Here is a 12,943-nt window from a genome sequence, read left to right as displayed (position 1 = left end):
GTAATCTGTGGTTTCTATGTGCCCAGAGAAATTCCTGTTGAACTGATTGGCAATAATTAACAACTTTTTTCCCTCTACCCTTACATACTGCTAAAAAGACCCATTGGATTTTGATTCTAGAGAAGGTCCAGAACACACCTAAAAAATACTCTCCCTCAGTTGTTGGTTCAAACTCGTACTCTACACTCATTTACTCTACCAAACCAGCAGCCTGTAAAGAGTGCAAGCTTCAGTAGTATGCCTTTGCCTACGGCCTGGGCAAAATCAAAAACATCACTCAGCATTGCACAATTCTCCAGTGTCTGGTGGTAAATGACAGTCACTTCCACAACACTCTACTTCCTGCCTAAATGTCTTAGTCTCAGCGCCAAAGCACTTAAAAAGCAAAATCAAGCAATGCGCCCTTTTCAATCTCCTCTCCGTCCCTAAAACTAAATTCAGGCACCTTGATGGCAGATAAATATCAGCAGCAGAACATCATCTGTCACCTGGAACAACCTTCCTCAACAACTACAAAACACCAACAATTACCTCGCATTCAAAAACATTGCTTTTCTGAATCTCTTTTTGCGGTTCTAATCACACCCCACCTACTCCATAACACATAGCTATTCTTGTGGGCTATACAAATGTTATAAACATCTAAATATATATTTTTAAATCTTCACGATTCGTGTCATTTCATTTCTGTGTTTTTCAAATGGAACAGAAAAGAATGTGAGACACACATTTGGGAAATCCGGCAAGTTACCCCTTGCATCAAACACCCATTTGCGCATCCAGACATCAACAGGACTGTCCCTTAACATGAAGTGATCTATAACACTTCATTTTATAAGGAGCTGGGACCGCATGACTATACAGAACAATAGTCCATGCATGTGTTTGATGACAGATGAACTCACCAAACTCCCTCACATCAACCTGCAAGGGTATGAGTAAGAGTAGGGGAGGAGTGGCTGCAATGTGTCTGCATGTAATTCCTCTAACTAGGGGAGACCTTAAAGAAACAACGATTCCATTTATCGGTGGAGTGGCTTCTCTTCCCTATCCTGAAACTCTATGATCCATGCAGAACTACCAAACGCAATCAGTAGACATTCTCTACTGGTTTTACCCAATAAGCACTGAATGCCCAGACCTGTCTGAGTGTTTGATAGATGGGTACTTTCAACTAAGAGGAAAGTTCCTGCTACGTAAATATAGGATAAAGTGAAATTCCCACCCACAGAGATAACCAAAAGCTTCCGTAATATCATTTCTCTTCCTTTGAGCCGAGTATACTTAATTATATTCCCCGTGCTCTTTTCCAGGCTCCATGCAGCCGCATACAAAAAACATCCCAAGATACACACTGCTCACAATTGAGAGCATTTAGGGTTTACGAGCGGGTCAGGCGCCGGGGCGTGTTTACCCACCATCCTATTCCAGTGCATAGGTTAAACACACGCCTTGACAGGAAACGGTAGGCCCACCATCCTGGTCACGACAGATTCCTGTTGCGTGGGATATAATTGTTTAAATACTACATGTATAGGAAGAGAATACATTTAGAAGTGAAAATAAAGCCCCGGCCAGGGCTCTCATTAAATACAAACATGTCTAGTCAATCCCCAACCACAGAAGCGTTTTAGGTGCAAGGCTCCTCTCAGGCAGAGCGGAAGCGTGGGTGTGCAAGCTTCCTGGTGACATTTAGCGACGTCGTTCCTACACATCAGTGTGCTGATTGGCTGTTGGCTATCAGAAGTAGAGTTTAAATTCAAGCAGTGTTTGCTACGTTCTAAAATACAAAAGCCAGGGTGAGATATGGGACTCTGACAAGCATCAAAAAGGAATCCGCTGAAGTGGAACCTGCCGAGAGATCCTGCGAGTTTGGCACAAGAGGTAAAACTTCACTGATATTGTGGTTCATTGTCCTGTGTGCGGCTTAAGTGGATGTTTGGTCCTTGTTGATGGGTCTGGGGAGAGATGATGTGGTTTTACAAACATCGAGCTTGCGGATAAGTACAGCAAGTGCGCCTACGCCTGAGAAGCAGATGGACCGATTGGTGCTCTGTTTGATCTGATATACTAGGTGTGAGATATAGTAGCGTTTTTTTTGTTACCATTGTTATTTTTTTTTAACTTTGGCACTATCAAGCTGTTGATGAAGTTTTAAATGCACTCGTCAGGCTAAAAACACACAAAAAGAGGGTTTTTTTTGCACACAAAAAAACAAAACAGTAAAACCTATTTTTTTGCAGAAGATTTCTCCTGTAAAATATTTTTGCATAGAAATGTCACTTGCAGCAGAATCTTTGCAAAGGCCACAAACTGCGGCTTCATGAAAATGAAATGTTTGCCAGCCTTTGGGCCAAATTATAATTATTGCACACTTTATATATTATTATTCGGTCAAAATGGTGATTTACTCCCTGCAATATACCTGCCTGCAGATTTACCTGGATGTCAATTGAAATGGATAGGGCAATGTCAGGGATTAATTATTGGCACTCATAACCCAGGCCTTTCTCTTCCGTTTACAAAATACCCATTCCCTCGCACCTCTTTCTATTGCAGCCATTGAAAGTCAGGTACAAGCATTTTCTCAATGTCAAGTTCGATACTGAGAGAGATCAATTGCTATAGAACCATGTAGAATCGAAGATTATTATTATTATGGAGTTCTTGTATAGCGCATGGCTACCCTAACAGGGTTTCGCAGCACTTGCTGAATAGGAGAAGAATAGGATAAGAAATTATATGGAGTCAGGACTGTTGAGGTCTCCTTCAGTAGTTTGACTTTTTAAGTAGTTTTATATAATTAAATGGTTGCATCAACTACATTAATGCACCTGGCAAGATAATAATACTTTATAGATACGAATATCACATATTTAGTCAATAGTGTTGATGGTTTGGGATAAATGCCCAGTTCCTCTTTAAGGGTATTTGTCGTTATCTGCCCAAGAGTCAATTTGGAAAATGTATACATTGATATTGGGTCTCAAAATTTCTTAAAGTGTGTTCCTCGCCCAAGAATAAGAGTGGAAGCCAGATAGAGACACATGACGAATGCCACAGTTTAGTGGCTCGCACTAGGATTATTAACTTTCTTCACTGTACACTCCTTTGACCAATTTACCAAATATTTGCTACATTTTTGTAAAGTACTATAAAGATGACTCTGCACCATTCAGCTCAACAGGAGTTTGAAAGCATGGGGTGTCAATCTGGGAGAGGCAATTTTTTGGTGCCACTGCTGTGCTCAGTTCTATTTGCGATCCCATCACATCATGGCCTCTGGGACCCTGGTATTTTAGTGAGAATGTCACCGGAGTAATAATACTTTTTACTCCTGAGCCGTGGAGGACTAGTTGTAAGTAATAGTATTCTTTCCTGCTGAGCCTTGGAGGACTAGTTGTAAAACGAATGCACAGGATCATGGGCAAAGCACATAATAGCTCCCACTCTTTATTTCACTTAAAAAAGTGCAGTTTATGCCTGACCTGGAATGCTTGGGTTGAAGTGTTTCTGGTAATGTAATGTAACTCAGTGGGTTGGGTGTCGTTAGTTGGGCAGTCACAGGTTCAAAATCTGATCGTATTTACATTCCTTCATTGGCTCAGTAGACAAGTGGAGTACCAATATGTCGGGGGTTGTGCAGCACTTTGAGTCTGCAAACCTGCAGCAGGAAGTGGTGTTTAAATTATCATTTCAATCATATTTAACTCAAAAACGGATTATTGTTTAGTTCTTCTGCCCCGTGTGTCATTTTATGTCTTTTAGTCACCATTATCTGCTTCACTACAATGTTCAATTTCTGGAGACCAACACCACCTGCTGCTAGACAGCAAAAAATCTAACTTTTATTTAGAGCCAACATTTATTTGTCTGGCATTTTTTTCTCTTTTCGAAGCATGTCAGTCACACTTTGTATGTCTTCACCGTAGGTGTGGTGATCATAACTGCTGTGGGATCCAAGCTGGTGTTGATAGGAAACCCTTTCGCTTCCTCGCTCTCTTGTCCGCATTGCTATTATTCCAAGCTATACTGCTCTTCTACGTCACTTGCAAGGCACTACTGCATAGGACTACGAGAGCTCCGATATTAAAACACTAATCGGCAATAACCAATGAATTTAGGACATGAAAGAACATATAAAACTGGCATGGAAGATTGCAAACAATAATCAGTTGCATGGCCCGCGTAGCTTTTTCTGACCTCTTCTCCCTAAAACCAGTGCTTAATTTGTGCCGGTGTTTGCACATGGTGGGCACTGGCAGTCACGTTTTTAGCACCAGGACTTATTTTTCATCTTCCTCTTCCGACTTTGACTGAAGGGCATAAAAAGAGAAATAAGGGGGAAGGCGGAGTGAGAAAAACAGTGGCAAAGAGAAAAATCATGTTTGTTCAAAAATCTACACGGGTGAGTTAAAGAGAAAATAGGTCTATCGTGATGGAAGAAAGAAGCATTAGGTGGAACTGTCTCTAGGTAGACTTGTTATTCAACAAGCCTGGCTTTCGGCAGCACAGGTGGCGGTTTGCTAAGAAAATTGTTGGACCCACTGAACTTATTTTATTTCTTCGTTAGTCATTTAATTATTACCATTTGAGCACTGTCTTACACAAGCTGCTTGGATTGCCCAGTTTCTGACCAGTCAACACAAACAAAATCTTATATCAAGGAATCCAAGACCTTGGCAGTCATAGCATAATAATTAAACAAGAAGAATCCTACTACCTGTGTAAAAGGGAAAAGGAGGGGGGAACACTCAGTGTTGTGTAAAATACCCCTCACACACCAACAGGCCCCTTGGTGTCATGCTTCATCATCGGGGTCTTCGCACCCCTCTAAGGGGATGCGGCACGCTTCGACCTGCAACTACGCGGGAGCGTTGACAATTCAGACTATGTGTGGTGTGTGTTGAGTGCAAGTGAAGGGTTTGGATGTGAGTGGGAGGTGTAGTGATAAGTTTAAAAAGTACCTGGCTAGTGGGTGAAATAAAAAACTTTATTAAATACCCCTGGCTGGTGCTGTTAAAAAAAAGTGCAAAAGAACGAGGTTTTCGGTCTTAATTAGGGACAGAACCTCTGGTGTGCGTCGACATGTTTCGGTACGGGTGTACCTTCTTCAGGACAGGGCACAACTCCCAACCCTACTCACGTTTTTCTAAAGAAAATGGGTTTTATTTTGTTTTTTAAAAAAGTGATTACACTCATTAAAGACGGCTACAATGTGCCTACAGCGGTTCTCTGGTACATGTAATTACATGTCTTGTGGTCTTGGTTGGCTATTACCTCATGAGCAAGTCCTGGGCATCAAGGTAGGTAGGTGGATCCACAATGAAATCCGCCTATATTGGCCTCCTTCTACCACCTTGTGCTGCTCCACCTACCTACCTTGATGCCCAGGACTTGCTCATGAGGTAATAGCCAACCAAGACCACAAGACATGTAATTACATGTACCAGAGAACCGCTGTAGGCACATTGTAGCCGTCTTTAATGAGTGTAATCACTTTTTTAAAAAACAAAATAAAACCCATTTTCTTTAGAAAAACGTGAGTAGGGTTGGGAGTTGTGCCCCGTCCTGAAGAAGGTACACCCGTACCGAAACATGTCGACGCACACCAGAGGTTCTGTCCCTAATTAAGACCGAAAACCTCGTTCTTTTGCACTTTTTTTTAACAGCACCAGCCAGGGGTATTTAATAAAGTTTTTTATTTCACCCACTAGCCAGGTACTTTTTAAACTTATCACTACACCTCCCACTCACATCCAAACCCTTCACTTGCACTCAACACACACCACACATAGTCTGAATTGTCAACGCTCCCGCGTAGTCGCAGGTCGAAGCGTGCCGCATCCCCTTAGCGGGGTGCGAAGACCCCGATGATGAAGCATGACACCAAGGGGCCTGTTGGTGTGTGAGGGGTATTTTACACAACACTGAGTGTTCCCCCCTCCTTTTCCCTTTTACACAGGTAGTAGGATTCTTCTTGTTTAATTATCAGTGCCCGTGGAGTAGGAATCCTACTTTATACTCTACCTCCCTTCTTTGTTAAGTATAGTCATAGCATAATACCTAATCTGTAAATGACCATAATGCATCCTGCTGTGGGATGTATGACGTTACAACGCATACTTTTACAACGCATACCTTTACAACGCATTTTTTACAACGCAACATCCATTACAACGCATTCCATTACAACACATGCCATTCCAACTAATTTTTAAAAACTACCTTTACAACGCATTCCATTACAACGCATACTACCTTTACAGCGCATACCATTAACACGCATAACATTACATGGCATGTATGGTAAGTATTGGATAGTGTAGGGGTAAAAATTACTATTCTAACTCCAGGGGGGTGCAACAGTAGGGTAAGTATTGGATAGTGTATGGGTAAAAATTACTATTCTAACTCCATGGGGGTGCAACAGTAGGGTAAGTGTTAGATAGTGTAAGGGTACTATGCGTTGTAATGTTATGCGTTGTTATGGTATGCGTTGTAATGACATGCATTGTAGTGGTATGCGTTGTAGTGTCATGCGTTGTAATGGTTGCGTTGTAATGGCATGCGATGTCATGGATGTTGCGTTGAAAAAGTTTTGTTGTAATGGTAGTGCGTTGTAAAAGTTGCGCTGTAAAGGTTGTTTCCCCTGCTGTGCATAGTGGACCTCACGGGCTATGGTGAACATATGTAATGAACTCCTTGTTCAGTTTAGCATCACAACATGTCATTGTGAAAGAGGTGGCATTAGCTATTCCATACTATCAGCATGGCCCAAATACAACGTGTGTCCAACAGTAGAAGGAACCATCCCTAGGCATGAAAGAATGCATAACCAAAAGGGGACATTTTGGTTGAAGTACAAGCCATACAAATTACTTGAATGATAACTGCCTGTGTCTAAAGGTGCTGAATTAAATAAAGGCTTTAGATGGACAAGATTTACAGTGTCAAAAGACTTTCACGGTCTTTGAGTGTCACAATTATTTTGAGGACCCAGAGATTTATACAAACAGCTAATGATTAAACTGATGCTGTTATTTTAGCCACACATGAGCTGTAGGGAATAATGCAATAACACCAAGAACATTGTATTTGCCTTTATGTCATAGCTACTCACGAGGTCAAGAGCTTCTGATTGATACTATGAGATTTCACTTTGATGTTCACACAATGCATGCATTTCCAATATTTATGGGTTATGGGTTGTTTGTTATTTTTTTTATTTTTTTTCGAGAACCTTGCTTGAATTTCTTGTAACATGATCCTCAAATCACATGTTCAGTCTTCTGAAAAGTACATTATTAAATAGGCTTAATTTTCTGAAGAAGGGCATCCCACCTATAATTACCTTTATGTCCACTCACTGTCCTCGAAGCAGTGGTTTGAGGACTGTTTGATTTCCATTTTGGTGGGGGTATGTACCAAGATGTTATGACAATGGAAATGCACAGACAACTTTGCCCTAAATCCCTCAGTTACTGAGTCTGTTCAGATGCTACATATTCAAATCATATGTTGTTGGCTCTTTCTAGCTATACAGCATCTATGTTTATAATCTGCTGTATGCCTTCTTTCATAGCATTTCTTGTATTTCATTGCACTGGGCACCAGGTTATCAAAGTGGCTGAAGATGTCAATTTGCCCTGTTTCACATTTAGAGATTCCGACTTTGGCAGCATGAAGCTGGAAGCAGCACATATTGATACTAGTTTAGTATGGGAAGTAACTTGCTGCAGGGTGACATTCCCTGCACCTGTAAGCAACTTGCAAATAGCATTATTTCAGATAAATGGTTTCAATAGCTGTTTTCATACCTCGAAATGTTTGGACTACTGGTGTCATCACGTATAACAACCAATATTATAAAGTATTTTTTTAAACATAGATTAAATAATAGCCAATAGGCTTTGTGTTTACGTTTTCGGATACATATTCTTTTATGTTGTTTTGGGATCAAGGGTGGGATTCTGAGTGGGGCTGTTTTTTGCCCGGTATTTAATCCCCTACCCCAGAGTTACCAACACTGGGGGCATCTGTAAGTCCAGGGAAGCAGAAATACTTCCATCTGAGGAACTAAAACATGGTAGTAGGCGTTTGTCACAAGTGTCTTCCTGATATAATATTACAAATAGGGCTAACTGTCCCTGTTTGTGCCAGGCCCAATTACTGATAATGCAATGCCCTTAGGGCAGCAGCAAAATCGTGTCTGACCTAAGAGCAGCACGTTAGTGAAAGACATAGTGTCTAGTTAAAGCAGCCGCTTCATTTTTCCCTGTGCCGGAGGCACACACCTGCACTTCAAAGGTGGGCATGAGATCTCCCTATAGATGTGTTCAGTAAATGACTGCACCTGTCCAGCAGTGGAGTGTGTGGGGTGGTCCATGAGACCTCTTCTCTCATCTTCAGAGGAATGCACCCAGGGCCGGACTGGCCATAGCGGGCACCGGGCCTTTCCCCAGTGGGCCGCCAGGGTTGGGGGCTGGTTTTGGGCCCCTGGGAGCCGATTTTGTTACAGGACCATTTTTGCAGCATAGTTGCAATATCGGCCGCTGTAACGAAATCGTCTGAAACCAGCCGAGGCATACAGCTCGGTCGCACCCCCAACCCCCCGGGGGCGGGGGGCCGGCCAAGCACGTTGCCAGGTGCGGTTTTGGTTCCAAGTCCGGCCCAGACTGCACCACCTTTTTCTGGTGCACAGTTACTGTCCTGCCCAACAGCCTCTTTCCCTGCATCTGCATCTATAAAACAGAAAGGGTGGAGAGGCAAATAGATTTTACTGATTCGCATGGGACCTCACCCATGCAAATAAGGGAACACCCTGTTAAAATAACGCTGGCACTATATGTATTACAGAAGGGGCCACACAAATGTTTCCTACCCTTACTGTAATACTGCAGTACTCCAGGAGTGTAAAAGAAGGGTGCACATGCTTGTGGCACCTCTGGGGTATTGGTATTTGAAAAAAAAAGATTCCTTTCTGTGTAATTATTTCAAAAGGTGACCATGAGGCCTATCCATGTCAATTAGCTGTATTAAACATTTGCAATTGACAAAAACAAGAAGTCAAAATTTATGCTCCACACTAGGATGATTATACTTTTTACTCAAAGTTTATTTTCATAAAAGATCATATTTAGGAATTCATTTTAAATACACGTTCAATTTTACACTGTGGTGCTCTGGTACAGGTATATATCCACTAACTAACAATTCCGTATTACGGTTTTCTATCACAAAGTCACCACTTTATAGTATGCACTCAATATTTAAAATACAACAATACAGTAAATTGATAAAAAACATTTTTTCACTTTAAAACAGTCCAAAAGTCGACGAGTTTCGGTGCGTTTGTTATGCTTGGTGCACCTTCATCAGGACAGAATGAATTAAAAGCAGGTATACTTCTTCTTTCTGAAAAAGTGAATAGAATGCATATAGTTAGTGCGGGATCCCTAATTTGAGTTTATCCTAGTAGTGTGCTTTTTACTTCAAGATTATATTAAATCATTCTTACTTTAAATTAAAGAAAAGGCGTCCTTCAAGTAATTTCTTAGGACGTTTTGTTCTTAATTTGTCTGGTAGCACGTTCGTAATCAATTCACGGCCCTCAGAGATCTGGAATCATAATTGCTTTTTAGTTCCTTTCGCCATTTTATATACTTTAAAGGCTAGAGCTAATTTACAGTATGCTTGACTGCACTTCTGGGGTATTGTACATAATATGGCCCGCTGTAGTTTAAACTGGAGATTTTGGCTGTCTGACATACCTGTCATACAATGTTCAATCCTGACAGGTAACTAACTTCCTTTCGGGCACTTAGAGTCAATCGGGGTATAGCGTAATGAAGAGTTTCAAATTATGGCCTTAATATGTATCATTGTGAGGTGGCTGTCGTTCGCAGGTATGCATTTGAAGGTATGAAGAACATTTGACAATGCGTTTTGCTATCTTGGACAGCTCATTTAATTAATATGTATGCCTCTAAGTCCCCTTTCTTTCTCTACTTCTTTCGGTCCTTTAGTGTTCTTTCAACTACAGTCTGATGATGTTCACAGAAAGGGTGTTTGCCTTTATAGCTGTAGCTGACCGCAACTCTGTAGTTGGAGTCATGAGTCAAAATGAAGGTTGTCTGTTTGATGCAGCCCCCCCCCCCCACCACCACCACATCTTCTATTTCAATGAAAGAACGACTTGGCTGCATCCTGACAAGCTTGAAATTATTAACACGGCTGGTCACTCAATTTGAAAATAGTGCTGTAAAAATAAGGATATGGTTGGAAAGTTGTTCCACAGAGCGTGCCAAGGCCTGAGGGCCCAGCAAGGGAGTTCCCATGCTACCTCAAACCTCAGCCAGAGAAACGAAGGCCTGTAATTTCTGGAAAATGACAGCAGAAATAGCACCGCGCAACTTTCATCACTATCATTTCAGGGGAACGCCGTGTCCCTGTCAACACCAACATGCCTATTTACAGCTTTCCTTCCCCGAAGTGTTTTCGTCGAGTTGCCGTGAGCGCCCAGCACCGCGCGCTGTGGGTCATTAGACAACACCTGGGGCTGTCTCGAGCAGGTCACGTGCCAGACACGTCACCAGGGCCTCCGCTCAGCCCCTCGCACACGTAAGACGTAACACGTTTACTCTGCAAGCAACCGCGCCCTAAACTACAGCTACCCAAAGCCTAGCATAAAATATTATGATTTCACATCCCTAGGCAGTACTGGACAAGCCAATTCGAAATTACAATCGTGGGTGATATAGAAAAGGTATTGCGAACAGTGACCCCAAGGCCTTCACATGGTCAGCGACTAGCTGCCGCCTCCCCCCCAATCCGGCACCCAACACCAAGGAACGTGGACACGAGACGTGTTTACTTTTGGAAGGCGGGCGCTAGTCGCCCGGCCGTATTTATTAAAGTATGAAATTAAAAAAGGTTTTAATTGCATAATCAACAATGAAATACAAAAATCAGCAGGACATTCAGTTATACAATCGTTATCAACAAGTTTGAGAGCCTGACCTTAACAAAACTCTAATACAAGTTGTTCCTAGCTTAACTAAACATCCTATCTTGATTTTTGTACATTTCTGGCCATATGGCAGGGTCACTACCGGTGTCAGGTCCTACAAGCTGCGCCTTCGCCTTAGAAGTGCGCATGCGCAGTGTTACCCCGGGAATTGCCCGGTCTACGCCCCAAACTCCATTTACCCACTAAAGGAGGGCCCTTACTCTGCGCCGGTGGCGTCATGAGTCCACGCGCGCGGGGTGGCTACCAGCCTAAGGAAAGCGTGAACTACTCCTACCCGCGCTCCTTTGCATATTACCTTGCCCCTGGAGTACTGGGAGTGGCCCGCAGGCCCCTCCCCCTGGGCGGGAACCTCCATAGGATGATGCCCGCCCCCTCAGACCTCAAATATGTGCTCACCGATAATGACCTTACCGCATGCCCCATACCTAATAAATACGACGACCTATGGAAAAAAGTCTAAAGGACAACTACACTGGCTAATAAATAACAGTATCTACGCATAGCAAAAGGGAAAAAAGGCCTAATGACACTGGCATAAAATTACACTTCGGTTCACACATGTTGCTCCTAATCACAATACCTACGTATATCTACAAAGGGAAAAAAGGCCTAAAGACACATATCTTCAAATATAGTTCACTTCATACATCACTTTTCTACAAAGGGAAAAAAGGCCTGACAACAGATCACGAAAAACAACAAAACCTACTCTCTACAGCGGTCTATACCTACGAGACTTACCCTTAGACCGAACATAACGCTGCTTAAACTTTGTACCAAGGGATGGTGGGTGGGAAACAAAGAAGCCCCGAACGCGGGGCACAACGTTCAGCGAGGGAGCGTCCAGGGACAAGGGGGTCTCCTGGGCGCTCCCTACCTCTTATTCCCGAGGGGCCGGATGGCCCCTCCTAACGCCCGCCCCCCCCGACCCGGAACCAGTCCATTGATTCCGGGTCAGGAGGGGCGCCGGCCAATCGGCGGTGGGCCGCGCCCCCAGGGCACGCCCCCACCGTCGAAAGACCCGAGGAGAGAGGGGGTGAGGCGGTCGCCGCGCCGCCATGCGTGCGGGGGGGCCGAGGGCCCCCCCTTTTCATTTCTGGTGGCCTGTTAATTCTAATGGGTTCAGTATCGTTTGGAGAATTTGTGGGGCCTGGGCAAGACATACTTTGAGGGCTCTTGCTGGAAACAACTTTGCATTTTATTGCCGATTTTCTGCTAATTCAAGCCCATGAAGCCAAGCAAACATTCAGAAAGGGAGTCACTCAAAGAAAGCTCAAATATGCCTTGCCCTTATGAGGATAAGATGCTTACTTTTCGCTTTGCCGACAAGTTAAACCCAACAAAAAGGGTTTATAATAAAAAATAAAAAAAAATTGACCTTGCTCAGGGCCCCAAAATCCATATAAGGATGGACAGAAAGAGACAGAAGGAGAGGTAGACAGAGAGGAAAAAGGTTGCCTTAGAGAAATAAAGATGACACTGAGAATTACTTCACTTTACGAGGTGGCCCCATGAAAGTTGGGGACCCTAGGCAATTGTTCATTTTACCCATGCCTTAAAATGTCTCTGGATGGGCTCACTAAGTAAATGTAAATGTAATAGTGCTTATATAGCGCACGTATCACCCCCGAAGGAGTCTCAAGGCACTGTACACATACCGCTGTGGAACCCTTCCTGGCCTTTCCCTGTGAAGTGCCCACACCTAGACACCCCCAAGGTGAAGCCAGGCATCCTAGCGCTGTTGGGGCTGTTGTGGAGATTAAGCAAGCTATTGCCCAGAGTTACAGAGTGGGACCCATGATTAGAATAGGCGCCGAGGCGAGAATTATCAGGTCCGGGGAAATTGAGCCCAAGACCCGCCGAGGCAGGAATTGAACCCTGGTCCGGGCCAGACCTCTGAAACAGGGTCTG

The 12,943-nt window shown here is 43.3% G+C and overlaps 1 protein-coding gene across 1 annotated transcript in view; it reads left to right on the top strand.

Annotated features, from left to right (window-relative positions):
• Positions 1-1,782: 1,782 nt before the first annotated feature.
• The window catches only part of LOC144818584 (uncharacterized), a 30,200-nt gene continuing 19,039 nt past the window's right edge, over positions 1,783-12,943 (top strand). The window contains exon 1 of the mRNA XM_078676123.1: positions 1,783-1,884. The gene's annotated coding sequence lies outside the window, so the exon portion shown is untranslated. The remainder of the gene's footprint in view (positions 1,885-12,943) is intronic.

Source organism: Lissotriton helveticus, chromosome 2_1, assembly GCF_964261635.1.
Source record: "Lissotriton helveticus chromosome 2_1, aLisHel1.1, whole genome shotgun sequence".
Lineage (NCBI taxonomy): Eukaryota > Metazoa > Chordata > Amphibia > Caudata > Salamandridae > Lissotriton > Lissotriton helveticus.
Note: the sequence above shows the minus strand (reverse complement) of the source record. Positions and strands in the feature narration are given on the sequence as shown.